This window comes from Rhincodon typus, chromosome 9 (genome assembly GCF_021869965.1).
Source record: "Rhincodon typus isolate 14 chromosome 9, sRhiTyp1.1, whole genome shotgun sequence".
NCBI classification, from domain to species: Eukaryota; Metazoa; Chordata; class Chondrichthyes; order Orectolobiformes; family Rhincodontidae; genus Rhincodon; species Rhincodon typus.
The window spans coordinates 60,127,447-60,144,211 of NC_063340.1; positions in this window are offsets into that span (position 1 = coordinate 60,127,447).

Consider the following 16,765-nt stretch of genomic DNA (forward strand, 5'->3'; position numbering starts at 1 on the left):
AGTTGACAAAAGTTAAATGAGTAAATAGACAAAGAGGTATCTCAGTAAATAAACAGTGGAAATCATTCAAAGAAACAATTCAAAATGTTCAACAAAAACACATGCCATTGAAAACAAAAGAAAACTGGCAAGAAAGATCTTCTGTGGCTTACTCAGGAAGTTAAGGATAGCATTTAATTAAAAGGAAAGACTTCTAATGTAAAACTTAACAGCAAGCCTGAGAATTGAGATGTTTCAAAAACCAGCAAAGGGTAATCAAAAAGTTGATGAAAGAGAAAATAATATAGAATGAGAGTAAACCAGCTAGGAATATAAAAACAGATCGCAAAACCTTTTACAAGTGTATAATGTTTAACAGACTGACATCTATATGTTGAATTAAGCAGTGAATGACTGTTAGAGATTAAAAGAGATTTTTTTGCAAATCTATGGTTTAGCACAAATACCAAATTTGACCTTTCCCTTTAAGATGCCATGGCCAGAAACCAATTGCCTACTGGGAAAGAATCCAATGCTCTTTTTCTTTGAAAAGCCACACCAAACCACCTAAATAAACAGATCACAAGCACTACCATCCAGGGGTGGAGAGACTATAACAAAAATGAAGGAAGAGGTAAAGAAAGAATAATGGGTATAATGAGAGGAAGGGGCCTAATTAAAATGGGGCTGGAGGGGACAAAGAATTTAGGTCTTATTTTTAATAGATCAAGTCACTCACATAATCAGTTGGACAATAAAATGAACAAGTACTGCCCATCAGGTGCAATGAAACAGTAATGCAAAGTAGGGGAGGGCAGGAAGAAATGGAGGTGATTGAATTAAAAAGGGAGTTGAAAGGGGGAATAATGCATGCCAGTCCCAACAGTGCCATAGAATCCAGATTTATTTTATTACACCACTGTCATTTCACCCATGTCTCTCATTAAATATTAAGAAATTGGCAGCATTTCCCATCGGGGTAGTGCAACAAGAAGAAAATAGGGGAGAGGACAGAGATTAAATTAAAATGGAGTTGGAAGGGGATAAAATGCACTTCAGCTGCTGCAGTGTCTACCTCTCTCTAAATAGAATCCAGTTTTTTTTTCTTAAATATCTACCACCAAATTACCTATTTGACAATTGAGACAATTAAAAATTAACCAGCATAGTCACCAGGGTCAGAGTAACAAGAGCACAAAATGGGGGAGGGTGGGAAGAGAAGGAGGGGACTAAATTAAAATGGAGTTGGAGGGAGATATAATGCATACTCATCCCCACAGTGCCGTAGAAAATAAGTCCTTTTCTGTAATTAAACACCACCAAGTGACCTGTGTCACTAACTAAATTAATGGATTACAAACACTGCCTATCAGTGGCAGTGAAACACTAACAAAAGGGAAGGGGAGGGAAAGAGGGAGGACATTAAATTAAAATGGAGTTTGAGGGAGAAAAGAAGCACTCCAAACCCCACGGTGACCCTCTTTAGAACCCAGGTCCTTTTTTAAAATAAAAAGCACCAATTGACCTGCATTTCTAGCACTGACACATAAAAGGGTAGAGAGCAGCTAAAATAAACTTTTCTATCTTTAAAGTAGAAGGCAGCAAATATCATACCATGAACAGAGGGTAATCTAAGTTTTAAAAATTGTAAGAAAATTATAAGAAAATCTTGAGAGAAAACATACTGGAGGGATTTAAATCATGCAGATACCTATGATTTGATGGGCTGTATCCTTGAGTTCTAAAAGAGATAGCTAAAGAGTTAGTGGACACACTTTTATGATATTATCCCAGAATTCCCTAGGTTCCCTCGTAAATTAGAAGTTAACAAATGTTCCACCTCTGTTCAAGAGAGAGGGAGAGAGTAACATGAAACTGCAGGCCTGTTAGCCAGAACTGTCATTGGGTAGGTTCTTGGATCTGTTGTCAAATTCTCAGGGAATGCATTTAGAAAATTGCAGCCTGATCAGACAAAGTCAACATTGCTGTACAAAGGAAAATCATGTTGGACAAACCATTGGAGTCTTTTAGAGGATATAACTAGTAGGTAGATAAAGACATAATATACTTAGATTTCCAAAAGTGCTTGATAAGGTGTCATGTGAAATGTTAATATGCAAGTTAAGGGCTCCTGCAGTTGGAGCTATATATATATTAGCATAAACAGATGATTTATTAATTGGTAGGAAGCAAAGAGTCAGGATACATAGGACACTTTCAAGTTGGTAGATGACTTTCAAGAATCAGGAGGTAAACTGCACGGTTCCTATCTTCTGACTTGCTCTTGTGGACACAGTATTTATATGCCTATTCCATTTCAGTTTCTAGTTAATGGTAATCCCCAGGATGTTGATTCAGTGATGGTAATGCCGTTGAAAATCAAGGAGTGATAGTTAGATTCTCTCTTGTCAGGGATGGTCATTGCCTGGCTCTCATGTGGCATAAATGTTACTTGCCACTTGTAAGCCCAAACCTGGATAGTGTCTAGGTTTTGTTGCATTTGGACATCAATGCTTCAGTATCAAGTTTTAACCTTGGGATGGGTGTTATGACGGAGGCTGAGTAAGTTGGGTTAATATCCTAGCAAAGTTTAAAGAATAAAAGGTGATCTCATTGCATGTTTCAATGTTTTGAAGGGGTTCGACGGATAGATGCTGCAAGATTGTTTCCACTGACTGGACAATCTTAAACATGGGATACACTCTCAGAATAAGGAGTCTATCATTTGATGAGCTAAGAAGAGGAGAAAAAAAATCATAACAAGGGTTGTGAATTGTTGGAAATTTGCACTTTAGAGAAATTGGATGTACCATCATTGAATATGTTGGCTTGCTGTGTTCATCCAGCTCTACACCTTGTTATCTCAGATTCTCCAGCATCTACAGTTCCTAATATCTTTCAATATATTTAAACCTGTTATAGACAGATTTTTGTCTCATAGGGAAACAAGAGATTTAAGGAATGGATGAGAAAGTGAAGTTGAAACCCAAGGTCAACCATAATCATATAGATTACTGAAACCAGCACAACATGTTCACTCCTACTCCTACTTCTTATGTTCTCTGACCTCTTAAGCATCCTCAGTTTTAATTTGCTGCATCATTGGTGGCTGTGCCTTCAGCTGCATATGCCCTGAGATCTGGGATTCCCTCCCAAATCTCTGTATCTTCAGAGACAGAATTCTACAGCATGGAAACAGACCCTTTTTTCTATCTCGTCCATGCAGACCAGATATCCTAAATTAATCTAGTCCCATTTGCCAGCATTTGGCTTATATCCCTCTAAACCCTTCATACTCATGTACCCATCCTGGTGCCTTTTAAATGTTGTAATTGTACTAGCCTCCACCACTTCTTCTGGCAGCTCATTCCATACATGCACCACCCTCTGTATGAAAAGATTGTTCCATAGGTCCCCTTTAAATCTTTCCCTTCTCACCTTAGACCTATGCCCTCTAGTTTAGGACTCCCCTACTCTGGGGAAAAGACCTTGACTATTCACCTTATCCCTGCACCTCCTGATTCTATAAACCTCTACATGGTCACCCCTTAGCCTCTGGTGCTCCAGAGAAAACAGCAAAGTCTATTCAGCCTCTCCCTATAGTTCAAACCCTTTTCTATTTCTCCTTCTTCCTTAATGACTCTGCTTTGACCAACCTTTAGTCATTTGCTGTAATATTGTCTAATGTGGTTTGGCATCTAATTATGTGGTTAACACTCCTGCCTCACAGCGCCAGGGACCCGAATTTGATTCCAGCCTCAGGTGATTTACTGTGTGGAGTCGGCATGTTCTCTAGTGTTTGTATGGGTTTCCTACAGGTGCTTCAGTTTCTTCCCACAGGCGAAAGACGTGCAAGTTAGGTGGATTGGCCATGCTAAATTACCCATAGTATTCAGAGATGTGTAGATTAAGTGCGTTAGTCATGGGAATATAGGGTAGGGGGATGGGATCTGGGTGGGATGCTCTTCAGTGTATTGGTGTAGACTTGTTGGGCCGAATGGCCTGTTTCTATGCTGTGGGGATTCTATTTTTTAAAAAGTGTCTAAATATAGGACCAATGAAGAGCTTTATGATACTTAATTACATCAAAGATGCTTTTTAAATGTAAGTTGTTGCATGTATTACAAAGGGGGGATGGCTAAACCCTTCTAATAGTTAAACGAAAACACAAGCCCCAATCTGCTATGATGGGATTAGAGGGTCCCTTCTAATAATTACCCGAGAAATACCCAGAGGAGCTTGTCTTTCCCCTCGTAATCTATCAAAAGAGTGGTTAAAAGAAAGAAAATCCCTGATCTTCATTTTACAAGTAACAAGAAACAAGTTATTTACTTAACACCACAATGAACAAATTAACAGTATTACTAACAAACTGACAATTCCCCCTTAGACTACTAACTACTTCCTAATTAGTCTCAATTCTACTGGAATACTGTACAAATAAACACAAGTCCCACATAATGAACTCTATTAATAAGAAAACAATAAATTAAAACTTAATCTCTCCAAGTTCGCACTTGGAATATTCTGTCTTCTCCACTCACTTCAAATGCCTTTCTGCTAATCCTGCTGTCAGGGATGTTTTTTCTTCAATAAGGACGTTGAGCTAAAATACCTTTGATGAATTAGATGGACTTTCTCTGAGAGCTAAATGGTGCTAACTCTTGGCAGGTGGCAGATGACTCTCCCTGATTTTCCAAATGCCCTCGTCTTACATACCTGTAATGACAGAATCAAATTGTTATAATACGATTGATTTCAGGTTGTCAACACAATCAAATTTAAATTCAATTTGCTTTCTTGGTTTAAATGATGCTTGGTTTAAATTAACTGGCCAAATTCAAACTTGTTGTCTTGGTAAAAATGCTGCTTGGCTGTTCTGTACAAGCTGTTTCCATTCGGGCACTCCCTGTGCATCTGCAATTATAAACTTCCAAGCACAGACAAAGTACAAGCTCTTAAAGGGACCATGGCACTCTTTATCCCACAATCATTTTTACCAACAAATTCTAACCTCCTGCCTTCTAATTCATGAATATGCTATCCAACTTCGTAACGCATGTTTTGTATATTGTTCTATTATTTGGTGGCCCATAAAATCTAATGCATTGAAGGTGCTCATGTTTACATTATGTAATCTAATATTGTTATGGGACTGATGACACAGCATGTCAGTGAAAGGCCTTTTGAGCCACTTCAGTTCAGCCCAGCTGAGCAAGATCTTGAGTAGGAAACAAAGCTTTTGGCATTTACCAGAAATTAAATGTCAAAGTGCTGAACTAGAAAGGTCCTGCACACAGATAACATACACATTATCAGACATGCTTCCAGGAAAATTAGACATTTTTGCACCCAAAATACACTCACAACTCATTAGTCTTACCTTGATTCAACAACTAAGGTAATTCAGAAGTTCAAACAATAACCAGTCCGGTTAAAGATTAAATTGAGTTCGAACACTCTCTGAGAAATGCTGGGCATCCACTCCAATTTAATCCAGTTTTGACTGATTGAGGAAAAACATGCAACACACCACTTTTCCTTTGTACAGATTTTGATGCCTACTTTAATACAACAAGCATCGGTCTGGCTCCTTTATTTATACAGGTCCAGAAATTTATGCAAAGTCGCTGGATAACGATGCACTAAAATGGACTTGCGGCATTTATTTCAGAGTAGATTTGAATATAGTCTAGATTTGCCAATTTTAAACTGAGAGTGCATCATTAACTTTCTGAAATGTTCCACCAGAAGCCTTCACTGTTCATTTACACACATCCATCCCCACGTAAGCAATCCGCTTGCAAGGGATTCATGGATTGCCAGTAAGGTTGGGAATAGGTAGGGGTGTAATTTAAAAATCCTGTTCTCAGAACGAACCTCTAGATCTCAACACCATTGGGACTGATTGTGTGGAGTTTGCATATTTTCCCCATGTCTGCATGAGTTTCTTTCAGGTGCTCTGGTTTCTTCCCAGTCCAAAGATGTGCAGGCTAGGTGGATTAGCCAGGGGAGATGCAGGCTTACAGAGACAGGGTTGGGGTGGAGGGGGGTGTGGGTCTGGGTGGGATGCTCTTCAGCAGATCACTGTGGACTTGATGGGCCAAATGGACTGCTTCCACACTGTAGGGATTCTATGATTCTGTGCTCCAATTCTCAAAGTGACTGAGGGAAGGAGAGGGGGAGTCAAGAATTCACTGGCCTCCAACTAACAGTCTGTTATCATAGGAATTTGTCAAACTGACCCAGGACAAGCTGTTCCTCTGCAGGTATATCACTGGTAGGCTCACAGCCCAAAAACTTCTGGGTCATTGTGTACCAGGCTAAGAATAATCCAAATTGAATGCAAATTAGGAATCATTGAATCATGCGTTTGGACACCTGAGCGGTGCTCCTGCCAATGCCAGCATGAAAACTGAGCAGCATGCAGAAATCATTCCAAATTTTTATTTTTAATTTTTGGAAAATTGACCCATGGTTGCTGTATCTAAACTGATTCTATTTTTTTTCAATAAATATTTACCCTTTAATGTATTCATTGGTTCACCCATTCTACTGAGGCAAATTTACGGACACTAAGGTTTTAGAGTAGATTTGTAGCTCGGGTTGTGGATGTTGTGGTTGGTTGGCTCGCCGAGCTGTTCGTTGTTCCGCAGACATTTCATTACCCTGCTGGGTAACATCATCAGTACAGCCTCCGATGAAGTGCTGTTGTGTTTTCCCACCTGTTACTTACTGCATGCCCCAACACACACATCACGCTACCTTACATCAGGAACACATCTGAGCTGACCACAAGACTCCTACGACCACTGGGCATCAGAGTAGCACACAAACCCACATCAACCCTATGCCAACTGCTCACCCGAACCAAAGACTCACTACCCATTATGGACAGAACCAATGTTAGATACAAGATCCCCTGCAGCGACTGCGACAAACATTACCTTGGACAAATAGGAAGGAAATTAAACACAAGAGTACACGAACATTAACTAGCAGCAAAAAGACATGACCAATACTCACTCATCTCCAGCTACATGGATAAGGAAAACCACCAATTCGATTGGGACAACACCAGGATCCTGAGACAGGCGAAGCAGGGACAAGCACGGGAATTCCTAGAAGCCCACTAAGAAAGCCAGCAATAAACACGTAGAGCTAGACCCCATATATACTCCATTGCGAAAGTAAACAGGAAGTGAGGTAATTCAGCTCAACGGACACCAGAGTTTAAACAACAGGCGGGAAAACACAACAGCCCTTCATTGGAGGCTGCACTGATTATGTTACCCAGCAGGGTAATGAAACGTCTGCAGAACAACGAACCAGCTCGGCGAGCCAACCAACCACAACATTTACAGGCAGCTTCTTCAACATTGATTCCAATTCACCTCAAATATTTTGTGGAGCTTTTGGCCAGTTCAGTCAATGCCAACAAGTAGGTCTTTGAGGGCTTCCTGAATGAGATACACAGCTTTTTTGTATTCTATCCAGGCGATAACTGTCTTGTCCGTAGGTTTGAGAGCCCCTGTCAGATGCTTTGGGGCAGGCCATCCCTGGGATCAAGAATCAACAACCAGGAATCCTGTCTCCAAGAGCTACCAATCAATCAGAGGCCAGCACTCCAGTGGGGAGTGCCACTGGAAGGGTGTGGCAGCTGCTGACCACAAACCCAGCAGAGATCCAGGGTCAAAAACAGAACTGAGGCCAGAGGTAACGGCAAACTGGAAATTGAACAGAAGATGGTGTTGGCCAGGGGATACAGGGGTGTTTGACTCTCGGAGAGACTCCTCATCAGCCCTTGAACAATAGATCCTCCCTGGGAGCAAGCAAGCATTCCTCAGGCTCCCCTTGGGCTGGCTGTCCCGTGCTCATTAGTTACATATCAGCATCACTGGCCTCAATAGGCATTAATCACCCACTTAGGGGCCTCAATCAGCACCAGAGTACATAGTCATTCATGAGCTTTCTTGCCCGGACTCAAAGGGGGCTGGGGTAGGCAAGTAGAATGGTCACCAACTGCACCCTCCCATTTTAATAAATGTCTCTAAACATGAGTTAAAGTAGGGCATTAAATTCTGGCTTTATGCTATCACATCACATGTATTCATTTAATGAAGTGATCTCACATGATGGCATCAGGGAATTCAATACAATATCCAAAGAGCAGCAATCCCATCACCACTGCACTACAATTATATTCATGGCCTCACATTTGTTGGCTGTACTTTTACAAAACTACTATCATAACCTACAATTAAAACAGTGTGAAGATAGCCGAAGGTGAAATCAACTCATAAGTTACAATAATTAGGATTTTGGAGGTCTCAACTTTTGCAAATTCCCAGATTTTGTGAGGTTCTCTCCAAAATTGGCCTGGAGTCTCAAGGAATTAAAGATACGCTTGAATGTGTACACATCTCTACAGGTTGATCAGCACTAGTTTGACCACATGGCTGTAATACTTCAATGATGGATAGCTATCAAGACATGCAAACAGAACACTCCTCAGGATTCTTGGTTGCTGCAGGTTTTTGTTAAAAGTTAATTTTGGATTTGTTGAAGATATGCCTGGACCTGAGGTTTGTTAAGTTTATAAAAAAATTCTACTCTGCAGACTTTTATGTCCTGTTATCAAAATTATTGGTTTTCCAGACTGCAATAAAATGTCGGAGAATATCTTTATGAGGGATGATATGCATTGTTCCTTTCAAATCCTTATTTATGCTTTTGACAACACTATGACACTAATAAACTAGTGTAACATAAAGTTAATACTAAATAGCAGAACATTTCAAGGGTCACGAATTCAACCCAACCTATCTCATAACTCATGACTGGTTATCACCTTTTGATGCATTATCAATTGATCTACAGAGTACCGAGGAAGGGCCAGAGTTTAGTCCAGAGCCTGAGTGCCCTGGGATCTGACCTTCTCAGACTATGTTTAGGGGCCAGCTTTGTGCCAAACCCTCAGCACCTCTCCCCACCAATGATGCTGTGCATTAGTGAAGGAGTGTGAAAGTTTAGGGCTTTCCTTAGCTTGCAAGTAAATAGAAGCTAGTCAGCCAAGTCAACTAAAGTCCACTGAGTGCTCTAGCTGAACAAAAGCTGGAAAATAGCATTAGACCAGTCAGCTCTTTTACATAAGAACATAGCCACGAGTGGGCCATTCAGCCCATCAAGCCTGCTCCACCATTCAATTAGGTCATGGCAGTTCATCAATCTCAATACCTCCATGTCTTTTGAAGGCTGCATTTTATACAACTCCTTTGCCCAAGTCCTTGACACACATGGCAACATTTCAATGCGGTACCCACCATCTTTCCTCTCCACCCTGATTTAAGGCAATGGCAGTGAGGCCTGTGACAGCCTTTCCACTCTACCTCCAGTCTTTGTTATTAGTTTGTAGGGTGTGGGTGTCATTGGCTGGACCAGCATTTATTGTCCGTCCCTCACTGCCCTTGCGAAGGTAGTGGTGAGCTGTCTTCTTGAACCACTGCAGTCCTCATGCTGTTGGTAGACCCACATTGCTGTTAGGGACAGAATTCCAGGATTTTGACCACGCAACAGTGAAGGAACGCCGATATAATTCCAAGTCAGGATGGTCAGTGGCTTGGAGGGGAAATTGTGGGTGGTGGTGTTCTAATTAAAGTCTTTAAGTTCCCAACTGATGTACAGCTAAAAGCCTCATCCCACTGCCTCTGGTATTAACCAATTGCAGGCAGGGCCTCACTGTGTGGGGTGCACAATAACCAAACTCTGGCACCACTGAAAGACAGCTCTTGCTTTTGCTGCTGACCCCCGCCCCAGCACCCGTAACCCCTGTATCTTGACTACCCCTTCTGCCATCATTCACTGTGCCTGCGTATTTCTTGTGATCTGAGGCCTCTGGTGGGTGTAGTACCAGTTGCAGCCATCATGTCTCCACTGGCAGTCTTGAGAAAAGATGAACTGAGAACACCTGATAAGCTGGCAGCTCTTGGCAAGAAGGAGTTTGAGGGAGGTTTGATCCCAAAGAAAATTTCTCCATTGGCTTGTAAAATGCCTGAATGGAGCAAGATTTCAATGGCCTTCTTAAAAAGAGGCAACTCTCCAATTGACAACCATTACCCCACAATATTCCATTCATAGTCTGATGTCTCGGCTGGACACGTAAGATCCCATGGCACTATTTTGAAGAAGAGTAAGGGTAATTGTTCTCATGTCCTAAGCAATATTTACCCCTTGATTAACATCAGAAGAAATGGATTCTTTGTTGTTAACAAATTGCTATTTGTGATCGCATTTTGGGAGCTTGCTGTGTGCAAATTGGCTGCCATGCTCACTACATTGCAACACAACTGCCTTTCAAAAGTACTTCATTGTTTGCAATGTATTCTGGGGTGTCCTGTGGCCATCACAGGGTGCAAAATAAATGCAGCAGCCTTTTTGACCATGGTGGTGTCCAAGGTTATTTGATCCAGCCCTTACATGACACATATTGGATGGTGGTATTTGCCACCCTGCCATCTGAAGAGTCAAGAAACGCACCTTTAGCAATCGTGGCACTCCAGAGCCATTTCATGCCCCATGAAGTGTTAATTGACTGGAGATGAGACTTCTGCTCCTCACACAGGCAAAAACCTTAGAAAACTGTTGGCCGACCTGATTTTGTGGAGATTTTTAGTCCCTGCAACATAAATGGAAACAGCCATGCAGACTGGGATGGTAATCAGTCCCCAGATTCAATGTCCTGAAGTCCATTACAGGGGTCTCACAATGGGAAGGAGGTGAGGCATGGAGCAAGGGGGTTCCGGAGAGAAGGTGAGAGTATTAATGTAGAGACAGAAATGACAAACACCCACAAGGGCCAGGCCCTGGAGGAAGGAGTCATCCAATGTGGAAAAGGGGGCTCGGGAAAGGTAACCCTATCTTTTCTCACCTGAGGCCCATGTAGGGTAATCTGCTGGTTTTTCCCCCTGCTCTTGAGCTCTGCCCACCAGCCTCAAGGGGGCCAAGGATGGATCACATCGGGCCTCACCTGCTCACACACCCTCCCGGAAAGTTGTAGATAGGTCGGAATGAGTGGGAGGTTGGCAGGAAGGCTGCAATCCTGCGGTAATGGACAGTAACAATAAAATTCAGCCCATGGAATCAATGCAAAAATAGTTCATTAATGAACAATGACAGAAAAGCTGACTATCAGTCCCCTTTACAGTCCAAGGGCATCAGAGTCAACCGTGCCATGAGCATTGCCTCTACTGAGATTAACAAATGCAGCACTGACCAGCAATCAAACAATGTTCCTAGGCTGTATGAGACGGCAACTCACTTCATTAACTAACCAACAGACTCATTCACCAGTATTACATTTGCAATGGCTGTCTCAGATTTTCCTTTCTTGTGAAAAAGAGGAAAGTTTGGATTAATTTAAAACCCATTGTTATATTCTGTTGCTCCTGCTATATTCTCTTGTGCCTCAAGAAAACAGCAGCTCTTGATTAATGCCTTCTCAGAAGAGGACTCTCACAGCTTGTGTCTAGATTCGAATAAGTTTCTCATGATATTGTAAAGTTACAACAGCTACAAATCATAGTCATAGGTCATAGGATCCCTACAGTGTGGAAACAGGCCATTCGGCCTAACAAGTCCAAACTGCCCCTCCGAAAAGCATCTCACCCAGACCCAACCCCCTACACCTGCATTTCCTATGTCTAACCCACCTAACCTAAATATCCCTGGGCACTATGGGCAATCTACCTACCCTGCACATCTTTGGACTGGGGGAGGAAACCAGAGCACTCGGAGGAAACCCACACAGACACAAGGAGAATGTGCAAACTCCACACAGACAGTCGCCCAAGGCTGGAATCAAACCCAGGTCCCTGGTGCTGTGAAGCAGCAGTGCTAACAACTGAGCCACTGTGCCACCAATGTTTCTTTTAATCACCTGACAGTTAGATCCATTGATGTTTGGGTTATTAGAATGGTTTGTGTAAAATGTAGTAACATATATTCTTGGCATTCCAATGAGCACATCTCTGTTAGTGAACTCACCAATGGACAGCCTCAATAAGTTATTCTTTTCACTTGCTACGTAAACCCATAATTCTTGTGTTCATCAACTTATTATAGCTTTTACAATTCATTTGTTCATATATGTGTCATTGTAGGATTATTAAGTATTTCTGTGAAGAGAAGCAAATGACGTATCAAGTTAGTACATGATCCATCTGTATCATAGCAAAGGTAAAGATAAAACCACCAAAGTCCTACTGGACTATAGGGCTGCTCGCTCATTAGAGAGAGACGATTGGTGGTGGTTTAAACTGAAGGTGACCATACATCTTGCAAGGATAGACGTTGAGAAGGAGAGTGCCTATATTACTTATATGAAGCGTTTTTTCCAAATCCAGCTAGTGTACTGTATGACACAGTTAACAAAATGAGCCTTGGGTTCCATTTACTCAGGAAAATGATCCACTCTGCTTATTTTTGGAGTGGAACCACCGACTATTAATGAACTGAAGCTCATGATAATCACCAATATTACTGTGTGGCCTCAGAGGCAACAAATCTTTTAGCCTGTTCTGAAGAAGAGTCATAGCGTTTTCAAAATGCTAACTCTGTTTCACTCTCCACAGGTGTTACCAGACCTGCTGAGTTTCTCCACTATTCTGTATATCTGTTTCAGATTTCCAGCAACTGCAGTATTTTGCCTTTAATCATTTAGTCTTGGTTCTTTATCTACCATATCAATGGCTTTCCACTTTACACATATTTTCTCATGAGAAAATCCTCAAAATGGCATGTTTTGCCATAAAGAGAAGATGCATTTTGTTTGAAATCTTTATGGTTTAGAATTTGGAAAACTTTACTGACAGTCACAGTCTTTGCATAAATCACAAAAATATTGTTCTCACATTGATTTTATTTCATTCTGAACTCTGTCATCACCCATGTCGGGTGGGGAGGCAATGGCCTAGTGGTATTCTCGCTGGACTGTTAATCTGGAGATCCAGATAACATTCTGGGGACCCCAGGTTCAAATCCCACCACAGCAGATGGTGGAATCTGAATTCAATAAAAATCTGGAATTAAGAGTCCAGTGATGACCATGAATCCATTGTCGATTGTTGGAAAAACCCATCTGGTTCACTAATGTCCTTTAGGGAAGGAAACTGCCATCTTTACCTGGTCTGGCCTACACATGACTCCAGACACACAGCAATGTGGTTGACTCTGAACTGCCCTCTAGGCAATTAGAGATGGGCAATAAATGCTGTCTAGCCAGCAATGTCCTCATTCCATTAACAAATAAAGGAAAAAAAAATGTATATTCAGATTCTGACTTAATCTGTGGTAAAGCTATAATACGGTATTTTACTTCAAGCCTAAACACGGTTACTTCTGCTGGTCCATGGGATTATGGATGATAAATGTTTAGACAACCAAAAATTTTTGATAAAAGATATTAAATGCATAGTATTTAAATATCATTGAATGTGAAAATAATGTAAATAAAGCAAGATTATACATAATGATAGAGGAAGGAGGAGGAGAAGCAAGCTTAGAAAGTTGAGTTCAATGATATTTTTTATTTATTCAGGAAATGTGATTTTTGGCAGTAGCAACAGCATTTAATGCCAATCCTTAATTCTCCTTGAGACTGTATTAAGAACGTAACAAACAGGAGCCAAAGTAAGCCATTAACCCCATCAAGCCTGCTCTGCCATTCAACAAGATCATGGTGATCTGCCCAGGCCTCCAGTCTACTTTTGCCTAGCTCAGCATAGCTGTCATCTTGCTACTCTTTCAAAAAATTATCTACTTCTCTTTAGATACTTCCAAGTGATCTAACCTCCACAATCTCTTGAGTAGAAAATTCCAGGCATTTGCTACCCTATAGAATCCCTACAGTGTGGAAGCAGGCTGAGTCCACATTGACCCTCCAAAGAGCATCCCACCCAACCCACCCCCTATCTCTGTAACCCTGCATTTCCCATGGCTAATCCATCTAACCTACTCATCTTTGGACTGCAGGAGGAAACCAGAGCAACTGAAGGAAACTCACGTAGACAGAGGGAGAATGTGCAAACTCAGCACAGACAGTCACCTGAGGGTGGAATCGAACCTGGGTTCTTTGCACTGTGAGGCAGCAGTGGTAACCACAAAGCCATCGTTCTGCCCTCTCAGGAAGCTAATTCATTGCATCTCAATTTTAAATGTGTGTCCCCTTGGTTTGTAACTATTTCCCCCAGTCCAAGACTCCCCCACAAGTGAAGACATTTTCTCAACATTACCCTGCCATGGCTTCTCAGAGCCTTGTTTGTTTCAGTAAGATCACCCCTTTTCCTCTAAACTCTAATGAATAAAGGCCTAGCCTATTTAGCTGTCCTTGATAAGTCATCCTGGAAACAATCAAATGAATCACTTTTGAATTGCCAGTTAACCTTTTTAAAGTACAGGGACCAAAACTGTTCGCCATACTTCAGGTGTGGCCCCAGCACACCTAGTACAGTTGTAACAGGATTATTCAATTTTTAAACTCCAACGTCTGAGCAATAAAGGACAAAATTCCATTTTCTTTCTTAATTATTTGCTACACTTGCGTGCTAACTTTTGTGTTTCATGCACAAGAACACTCAGACCATCTGCACTGCACATTTTGGAGTTTCTCTCCATTTAAGAATAGTTTGTCTTTTGATTCTCCTACCAAAATGCATGAACCTCACAGTTTCCTACATTAAACTCCACCTGCCAAGTTGATAGTAAATAATTGAGGCTCTAGGATTGATCCTTTAGGCACTCACTCGTTACATCTTTCCAACCTGAAAAGACCCATTAATTAATCCTGACTTTCTGTCTTCTGTGTCTTAAACAATCCTCAATCCATGCTAATACATTACCCCCAGTGCCAGGAACTCCTATCTTGTGCAATTACCTTTTATGGTGCACCTTCTTGAATGCCTTCTGAATATCCCCTTAATGAATTACACTAGTTATATCCCCAAAGGCCTCTTGCAAATTTGTTATTTGTGATTTTCCTTTCACAAAACCATGTTAATTCTGTTTGATTGCAGTAAGCTTCTCTAAATGTCCTGCTATTTCTTCCTTAATAATGGCCTCTAGTGTTTTTCCCAATGACAGGTGTTCAGTTAAACGGTCTCAAGATTCTTACTTTCTATCTCCCTCCCTTCTTGAAAGGAGGTATCATACAAGTTTTCCAAACCGCTGGAACCCTCCAAATCCACTGAGTCCTTGAATATTTTAACCAATGCCTCCACTACCTCTGCAGCCATATCCTGTAAGACCCTTGGTGCAAGCCATCAGGTCCTGGTGACTCGCCTGCCTTTAGTCTCACAAGTTTGTCAAATACTTTGTCCCTCATGACAGAAACTGCAATAAGATCTTTCCTCCCATTAGCATCTGGCTTATCTGATATCTTTGCAATGTTTATAGTGTCCTCCATTATGAAGACCAATGGAAAATATTGATTTAAATTACCTGCCATTTCCCTATTCCCCAATATCAATTCCCCAGTTACATCCTCGCCAGGTCCTATACTTACTTTAGCTGCTGTCTGCTCTCTTTCTTTATCCGTACCTTCAGAAGCTCTTGCTGTTTGCTTTTATATTTTCCGTAAATTTACTTTCAGACCAATTTTCTCTCTCTTTATTAGCTTTTTAGTCATCTGCTGCTAGTTCCTAACAAGTTCCCAATCCTCTGGCCTGCCACTAGTTTTCACTGTTTCACATGCCTGACAGTTTGATTGGAGGATACTCTCCTTCACTAACTTTGTTAACCTTGAGAGATGCATCCTTCAATCAACTCTTTTTAACAGAACAAATTTTTGCTGAATATTCCAAAATATTTGCTAAAATTAACTGTCTGTCACCGCTTATCCACAGCTTTATCCTTTTGTCTGTTTTCCAAGCCTGCTTTAGAGAATACTTTCTTCATAACCCTGCAACTGTCCTTATTTTAGTTGAGGACACTGGTTTCAAACCTTGGTTGTTCTTCTTCAAACTGCATTTGAAATTCCACCATGTTGTGATTGCTATCCCCCCATGAGGATCTTTTGATTATGAGATCTCTTTTAATCCTACCTCATTGCACATTACTATATCTAAAACAGCTTTTTCCTGAGTGTGTAGTATACTGCTGGAAGAAGCAGTTCCTCAATGCACTCAAATCATCCATGTCAGCCTTGCCCAGTTGATTTATCCAGTCAATATGTAGCTTAAAATCACTTATGACAGTTGCAGTGCCCTCGTTATGCACATCCATTATTTCCTGACATACTTTTGTGCTACAGTGAGACCACTCTCTGCGGCCTACAGAAAACTCCCACTGTGACATTTTTCCTTGCTATTCCTTATTTCCACCCAGACTAATTCCACATTATGATCTATTATACCTATATCACACCAGCACTGATATCTTCCCTTATTAACCAAGTAATACACCTCCTTTTCCTTTTTGCCTATTCTTCTGGAATGTTCGAATACCTTTGAATACTGAGATCCCAGTTCTGGTCACCCTGTAGTCACATTTCTGTAATAGCTATCAATCCATATTCATTTCTTTAACTATTTGTGCCAGGCTTTTATCTAGACTAATGCTGAAAAGTGGAAATAACATTTGCACCGCACAAATACCAAGCAATGACCATCTCTAGTAAGAGAGCATTCAACCATTGTTCCTTGACATTTGATGGCACTACTACCACTATATCCCACACAATCAACATTCTGGGGTTTATCATTCACCAGAAACTGAACTGGACCAGCTATACAAG